The following is an 8,719-nucleotide window of genomic DNA, read 5'->3' as shown; positions in this document are numbered from 1 at the left end:
ACCCAAGAGCTGGTGGGAGCTGGTGTTTAGCGTGTTGAGACTAGAACTTGGGCGAGATCTGAGTTCAAATCCCCACTCTGCCAAGAAGCTCTCACTGGGTGACCTTGGGAGCCAGCCAGTCACTCCCTCTCAGCCCGGCCTATCTCACAGGGTTGTTGTGGGGATTAAATGAGAGAAGGGAGAACCTTGTGCGCTGTTGTAAACAAAACCTGCCCCTTTTCCCTTATGGGGTATCCAAGAGCCCATAAAGAGTCCTTATGTGGGTTCCCTATCGGTAGGAGAAAAGAACAGAGGCCAACCAGAGAATATTGAGAAGCAAAGCAGCTAGTAAGCCTGATCTTTATTGAGCTGTTGCAACAGGGTGCTCCCCTCACACGCAGGAAAGGAGGAGGAACCCCAAACAAAGGTGTGCCTGTCCTTATATAGACATTTTAAATTGCTCACCCTGGAGTCCAAGAGTACCCCCAGAAACATCATACATACATCACAGAAAAGGCGGTCTACAGCAGAAATCTGAGTGCGTTGTTTATCTCCTGTCTGGCAGGTTACCTCTTAATGGTCACTTGATTGGATACCCTGGGGAGCCTGGCTAGTCTTTTGTAGTGATAAATAGTTCCTGAGCCAGGTCACAGGCTCACCCTATTCAAACACAGACAGACATACGCTTAAGACAGGATTTGTGAAGGAAAAGACAATGGGGAGGCTTTTCCATTTTCCTTCAACCTTGCAGAGAAAACATTTGGTCAGTTTGGGAATCAAAATTGGTTTCAGGTCAGTCTTCCTGTGCTGATCTATGTACGTGCTTGGTTGGTACATTTATGAACATTTATTATATATCTAAGACTTTAAAATTCTTATCACAGTGCCATCTCGGGCTCCTTGGAGGAAAAGTTGGGATAAAAATGCAAGAAATTAAATAAAGGAATCAATAAAGAAAACCTTTCTACACAAGAGTACATAGTTAAACTATGGGCTTCTCCCCCCAATAGTAGCCTTGATGCCCATCGACTTAGTTGGCATAGAAAGAGGGGTAGACAGATCACAGCTATCAGGGACTACTGGCAATCTGTGAACCATGCTCCACTATCAGATGCCACATGCCTCTGAATGCCAGTCCTGGGAAACACATGGACGGGGGGGGGGGGAGTCTGCTGCTGTGCCCCTGTCCCGCCTGTGGGCTTTTCGCAGGTATTAGGTGCTAGACTAGATGGGCCCCCTTTAGTTTGATCTAACAGCCAGCCTCTTCTAGTGTTTTTACTCCAAGAAAGCTCTGGGCTGATCCCAGAACGCCTCTCCATTAAGCGGAGGTGAGGGCTGTGTGCATTTTGCTTGCGTTGAAATGGGCTCAGTCTGCAGTGAAAACAGCATCAGACCAGGAAAGGACTCCTCTAGGATGCTCTCGAGCCTGGAACTAAATCAAAGGCAATTTTGTGTCTCGTTAATTGGTGGATAATGTATTGGGCAGGAGGGAATCCACAGGAGACATTTTATGCTTGGTGCTTCCTGATTGTGGATCCTACGAGGAAATGTTGGAACGAAAGGCAACCTAACTTACTATGATGTAAAAATGCCCTTCCTCTCTTGCAACCCCCATCACAATTGTATTATTATTATTATTATTATTATTATTATTATTATTATTATTATTGCTTTTTCCCAGACCAGGACTCAAGACTTACACAAATTGAAACAAAATAAAAAAAAATTCCTTCCAGTAGCACCTTAGAGACCAACTAAGCTTGTTACTGGTATGAGCTTTCGTGTGCATGCACACTTCTTCAGATACCAATAACTCATACCAATAACAAACTTAGTTGGTCTCCAAGGAGCTACTGGAAGGAATTTTTTTATTTTGTTTCAACTACGGCAGACCAACACAGCTACCTACCTGTAACTAGAACAAATTGAAACAATGCAGATAAAATGCAGAAAAGCTAAAAACAGATTAACAAAGAATACTTAAAAAGTAATTAAACAATAGGATTAGAGCAGTATAAAAACAATTCTATTAAAATACAGATAATAAAAATAGCACAGCACTGTTAAAAGCCCTGTTCTCTATCTATCTATCTATCTATCTATCTATCTATCTATCTATCTATCTATCTATCTATCTATCTCTATCTCAAAAGGCCTGTTGGAATAGGGACTTCACCTGCTGGCAGAAGGACAAGGAGGGAGCCAGTCTGGTTTCTCAAGGGAGGGGGTCCCAAAGTCTTGGAGGACCAGCCACTGAGAAGGCCCTCTCCTACGTCCCCACCAAGGATGCTTGTGAGGGTGGCAGAACTGAGAGAAGGGTCTCTCCTGCAGATCTCAGACCCAGGCAGGTTCATATAGGAGGATGCAGTTTTCAGATAACCAGGGCCTGAGCTACCGGTATATATTCCTAGGATTTTACCTGTCAAATGCCGGTCTGGAAACACGTGTTTACCAAGGGAGCATGTCAATCCACCTTAAGAAAGGGAGGCAAGTGATTTTTCAAGAGCAGCCAGCTGAACTCCACATCCTGGCTCCCTATCCACCCGCTTGCAGCTGCTGTGTGTGTGTATGTGTGTACACACACGAGGCTAACGCCTGTTTACATATTTCCTCTTTGTGTTGGCACCGAGCGGGCGAAAATGAACAGCTCTGGGGTCTATAATGTGCTGCTTGAAGGAAACCGAAGAGGCCAGGAGGGCTTGGGCAGACAATAGGAGCACAGTGAGATCGGCGTTTACTTTAGTCGTTTGTTGATGTGAATCCTGCTGGGCGGCGATGAGGCATGCAGGGAAGAATTCCGTCCTGTAACATTTCTGTGGTTTTACCAGGGCAGGTATTTGCTGGGCTGTGCAGAGAGAGTGAGGGAGAGAGAGCAGCTGCCTCTTGAGGATGATAGTTTGTGCTCGTCCTCTGAATTTTGGTACCCGAGAGGGGTGCCACACACCTTCTCTCCCACTCGCAACAACTGTGGAGAGCTGCGTAGGCGCACTGTGCCATTGTGCATGGAGAAGCTCAACTAGGCACCTGAGTGTGCATGCGTTGGCTACCCGGATGAAGCATGCGCACAAGGTGAAAACTACTGCAACTTGTAATGCAAGGTTGCAGCATAGCTCCTGCCTGGATTTCTAGTCACAACACACACAACATAACAGGCTGTGTAACTTCTATATCAAACACAATTCACCATATATTATCTCACAATGTGTAATTCCATAGACCAACACATCATGCAAACAGAAATTAAAGTCCAATGCATGGTCAGGAGATAAAGTTCATTCAGTTCCTAAATTGGCATATTGGCAATAACCACAATACGGTATGCTTATCTTATGGTGTTCCACGTGTCGCTGTTTTGAGGATTCTAACGTTCCTTGTATGTAGATATTGGATCAGATGGAAAACTTGAAGGTAGGGCATATGTAGTAGTGTTTGCACGGATTTCTAGTCAGCCAGTCATGCCACTCTGATTTTGATTTAATATTTGTATTCCGCTTTTCCAGCGATACGTGCGGAGCTCAAAGCACCTCGCAACAATCACAATAGCATTAAAAAAGAACGTTGCTATCACTCTCCTATCAAATACAATACCATATTCCACTCCATGGCTCCCAGTCAGCGTCCTGAGTACATTTGGGCTTCGTTTTTGGGAAATTTCTTTCCTGCTTCGTTCTCCACACCCCTCAGTGTTTTTTTAAACATTAGCAAACCCCGGAGTTTATTTAATTTCTTCCGTCAATGAACCCCAGGGCCCATGAGGCTCCCCTGAGCCTGCTGATACCATCCCCTTGAATTGGATGGGTTTTTTTTTCTATGCCAGAATCCACACTTAGATAATTCACCTGCTCTTAATATAGAGGATGTCGCTGCTGCCCTTGACTCAGAATAAAACCTGGCAAGAAGATCAAACCTCTCCATTCTGAAGGAAATCAGCCCTGAGTGCTCACTGGAAGGACAGATCCTGAAGCTGAGGCTCCAAGACTTTGGCCACCTCATGAGAAGAGAAGACTCCCTGGAAAAGACCCTGATGTTGGGAAAGATGGAGGGCACAAGGAGAAGGGGACAAGATGGTGGGACAATGTTCTCGAAGCTACCAGCATGAGTTTGACCAAACTGCGGGACGCAGCAGAAGACAGGAGTGCCTGGCGTGCTCTGGTCCATGATTTCACGAACAGTCGGACACGACTAAACAACTAAACAACAACAACAATTTTTCTAGAAAAAGAGGTGCCGGGACTCACCATGAACACCCCCCTTGTCCTCTTAGAATGGCAAGGGTGCCCACCTGAGAGGTGCTGGAACTGAGTTCCGGCAAGTCCCAGAAGGCAAAAAAGCCCTGGCAACACAACCTCTATCATACTGGTCCAGAGACTTCAAAAGAAGAATTAGTTGGGCCAGCGTCTTTTTGGTCCGTTGGTGATCTTCTTAGGTAGACTTTGCCAAATCCTTGCAGGTTTAATTGACATGCCTATTGCAAGTCAAGCTCCCACAGCTTATTTAACAAGCCTTACAGTCTCCCGCAATTGTGCCATTTAACTGAGAGCGATGGGGAATGGACAGAAGGAAGCGACGTCCTCCCCTTTGCATGTGGAACGCAGATTTTTTGCGCCTGCCAGGAGACCTTGCAGTGAAGCATCATCTTCTGCTACACCACCCTATTCCTTCCTCTTCAGCCAAGCTGGTGAAAATGAAATGCTGTAGAAACACGCATGATTCCTTTGGACGAGACACGCTGCCCTTTTTATCCCCGGGATGTCGATGACTGACGGCCTGGCTCTGCAGCCTTAGTTACTGGAAAAGGTATTAATATGTGGACGCAGAGCCAGTTTGTGCCTGTGCAAAGTGAGGCTTGGGGAGGTCACAGCTTGGTAGGGATTCTGGGCTGAGAATAATGCCCTTGTGGGTGGGGTGGGTGTCTGCGTGTGGCAGAGAGGAGAGCGCAGGAAGGGCCTGGCTGCTGGATCAGACCAGAAGCCCATCTGCATTGGCTCCCAGTCCGTTTCCGAGCACAATTCAAAGTGTTGGTGTTGACCTTTAAAGCCCTAAACGGCCTCGGTCCGGTATACCTGGAGGAGCATCTCCACCCCCATCATTCAGCCCGGACACTGAGGTCCAGCTCCAAGGGCCTTCTGGCAGTTCCTCATTGTGAGAAGTGAGGTTACAGGGAACCAGACAGAGGTCCTTCTCAGTGGTGGCACCCGCCCTGTGGAACGCCCTCCCTTCAGATGTGAAGGAAATAAGCAGCTATCTTATCTTTAAAAGACATCTGAAGGCAGCCCTGTTCAGGGAAGTTTTTAATATTTAACGCTGTACTGTTTTTAACACTTGATTGGGAGCTGCCCAGAGTGGCTGGGGAAACTCAGCCAGATGGGCGGGGTATAAATAATAAATTATTATTATTATTATTATTATTATTATTATTATTATTTAGTCTAGCATCTTATTGCCATAGTATGCGACCTGGTGCCTATGGAAAGCTCAAAAGCAGGATTTGAGCACAACAGTACTTTCACCTCCTATGATTTCCAGCATCTGGTATTCAGAGGTTTATTGCATAATAATAATAGTAGTAGTAATAATGATGATAATAATAATAATAATAATAAATTATTTATACCCCACCCATCTGGCTGGGTTTCCCCAGCCACTCTGGACGGCTTCCAACTGAATATTAAAAACAATAAAGCATCAGACATTATAAACTTCCCTAAACAGGGCTGCCTTCAGTTGTCTTTTAAAAGTAAAATAGTTGTTTATTTCCTTGACATCTGCTGGGAGGGCATTCCACAGGACAGGTGCCACTACCAAGAAGGCCCTCTGCCTGGTTCCCTGTAACCTCACTTCTCGCAGGGAGCGAACCGCCAGAAGGCCCTCAGAGGCAGACCTCAGTGTCTGGGCTGAACGATGGGGGTGGAGACGCTCCTTCAGGTATACTGGACCGAGGCCATTTATCAACAGAAGTCTAGTGTCCAGATCAAGGGAAGGAATAGTGCCACTCTATTCTGCTCTATTCAGACCCCACCTGGAGTCCTGTGTCCAGTTCTGGGCACCACAATTTAAGGAGGATGTTGACAAGCTGGAAGGTGGGCAGAGGAGGGCGACCAAGATGATCAAGGGTCTGGGAAGCAAGCCTGATGAGGAACGGTTGAAGGAGCTGGGTATGTTTAGCCTGAGACTGAGAGGTGATATGATAGCCATCTTCAGATATCAAAAGCCCTGTTGCATGGAAGAAGGAACAAGCTTGTTTTCTCCTGCTCTGGAGGGTGGGACTCGAACTAATGGCTTCAAGTTACAAGAAAGGTGTTGAATAGTGGGTAGACATAGCAGACGACACAGCGATTTCTCCAAAGCAGCTCTTTATTTGTAAGCTGTCACAGAACTGAACAGCAAACAGCTCAGCCAGCCTGCTTTTATAGGCAGCTGGCTGTCAACGTTGTAGCAACAACAACCCAGGGTTTCCTGCCTAAAATAACTGACGTGGACCTGAGTGAAAACTACATACACAATACTCCTGGTGGCCAGGGTGAGAACTTCAATACATAACAAAAGGAAATTCCGACTAAGAATCAGAAAGACCTTTCTGACAGTAAGAGCTGTTTGGCAGACGAACAGTCTCCCTCCGGAGGTTGTGGATTCTCCTTCCTTGGGGGTTTTTAAGCAGAGGCTGGATGGTCATCTGCCAGGGATAATTTAGCAGAGATTCCTGCATTGCAGGGGGTTGGACTAGATGACTCGGTCTAAGACTAAGAGAAAAAGACAAAAGAGACTTTGAAAAAGATTGGGAACCATTCATATTATATTTGCAGAAACAAAGAAAGGCAATACACTTGATGGCAGGATTTAAATAAACATCCACATGATTAGCATCATAAAATGTTTGGAAGACAGTGAAATAAGATGACGTATTTAATTTTATTTTTAAGGTTTGATGTTGTGTTATTAATAACTTTTTCTGCTGAGAGATAGCAAAGCGGGTGAAAATAGAAAGAAACCAGAAACGCAAGTTGGGGGAAGCCTTGGAGGGGAGGGAGGAATATATAGTAAACGTTAAGAATTTGAGATGTATGTAATGAACGAAAATGAAAAATGAATAATTTTTTTTTTAAAAAAAGGACTAAATGACTCGGGGCCCCTTCCTACTCTACAATTCTATGATTGCCTGTGACAGTGGTGAAGGCAGGACTGTCACACTGGGCCAGTGTGGCGTCAGCCGTCAATACCCTTAATCCTCCATGAAGAAGGAAAAAAGGAAAATAACCCCGAGAGTATTCAACGGCCAGCGCAGGTCAAAGGACAGCTTAGTGAGCTTGGAGCAGGGGTAGGCAACCTAAGGCTCGGGGGCCGGAACTGGTCCAATTGCCTTCTCAATCCAGCCTGCGGACGGTCCGGGAATCAGCGTGTTTTTAGATGAGTAGAATGTGTGTTTTTATTTAAAATGCATCTCTGGGTTATTTGTGGGGCATAGGAATTCATTCATATTTTTTCCCCAAAATATAGCCCGGCCTCCCCAGCCACTCTGGGCGGCTTCCATAGAAACCAAAAATACAGTAAAATATCACACGTTAAAAACTTCCCTGAACTGGGCTGCCTTCATATGTCTTCTGAATGTCAGGTAGTTGTTTATCGCTTTGACATCTGCTGGAAGGGCGTTCCACAGGGCGGGCACCACCACCGAGAAGGCCCTCTGCCTGATTCCCTGTAACTTGGCTTCTCGCAATGAGGGAACTGCCAGAAGGCCCTCGGAGCTGGACCTCAGTGTCCGGGCAGAATGATGGGGGTGGAGACGCTCCTTCAGGTATACTGGACCGAGGCCGTTTAGGGCTTTTAAGGTCAGCACCAACACTTTGAATTGTGCTCGGAAACGTATAGTGCTCGCCTGAAGTCTGTCTCTTACTCGACATTGATTTAATCCTGGCGTTTTTTGAATTGAACGCAGATAACAGCAACTCCTGCCGCTGACTAACCCTGTCTCTCTTTTGCTGCCCGCTGCCTCTTTGGATGAGTTTGCACTGACCTCCTAGAGCCACAAAGCCAGAGATAAGCTTTGCCAGCAGCAAAAATGAGTAGACAGAGCCCATCCTGTCTAGGGGTAGCTCCTCATCATCCTGCAAGTTAAATAAACTCCACAAAGAGAAAACACAGGTCGTTATGGCAAAATCTCGTGACGATACCAGCAGCCGTGCGGCTCATCGTCTCTAAAAACCTTTTGAGCCTCTAGCTAAAAAGAGGCATTTGTTTAGTACTGGCTTTCAGAGTGGTTTTTATTTTTTGAGCTATAATAAATTGGGGAGGAAAGATAAATACAAATAGAGAGCTTGTAGATTTGTAGTTTTTTTTTTTTCCTTTTAAAAAAGGTACCCAAAACCAGTCGTTTGACATATAGGGCAACTTCTTGTCTCACGAGAGTCTGGTGGAGCCACTGGGATTATTAAAAACTGCAGTGCTGAGATGTTTATGAGATGGCGGGGCCTGAGTTAAATGCTTTTTTTATTCTCCTCGCTGGCAGGAGAGCTGGAACCTGTGGCCTGAAAGCCACCTTTGGTCTCACAGCCCACAAATTGGGGTGCCGATCTGAGGTTCACCTTTGCCTTAGCCTAGTTTCTTTTTTTGTGGAAGCTTAAACTCTGGTATTAATAGTTCCTGATCCTAAACTGGCATGGAAAAAGTCGTGCTTTCTTGGAACCACAACTTCCTCATTCTAGAGGTTTAGGAGCTGATCTATTTACTCGTTTTATTGCATTTA

Source organism: Podarcis erhardii, assembly GCF_964252035.2.
Source record: "Podarcis erhardii genome assembly, chromosome: 5".
Classification (NCBI taxonomy): Eukaryota; Metazoa; Chordata; class Lepidosauria; order Squamata; family Lacertidae; genus Podarcis; species Podarcis erhardii.
This window is presented reverse-complemented; position numbering follows the sequence as displayed.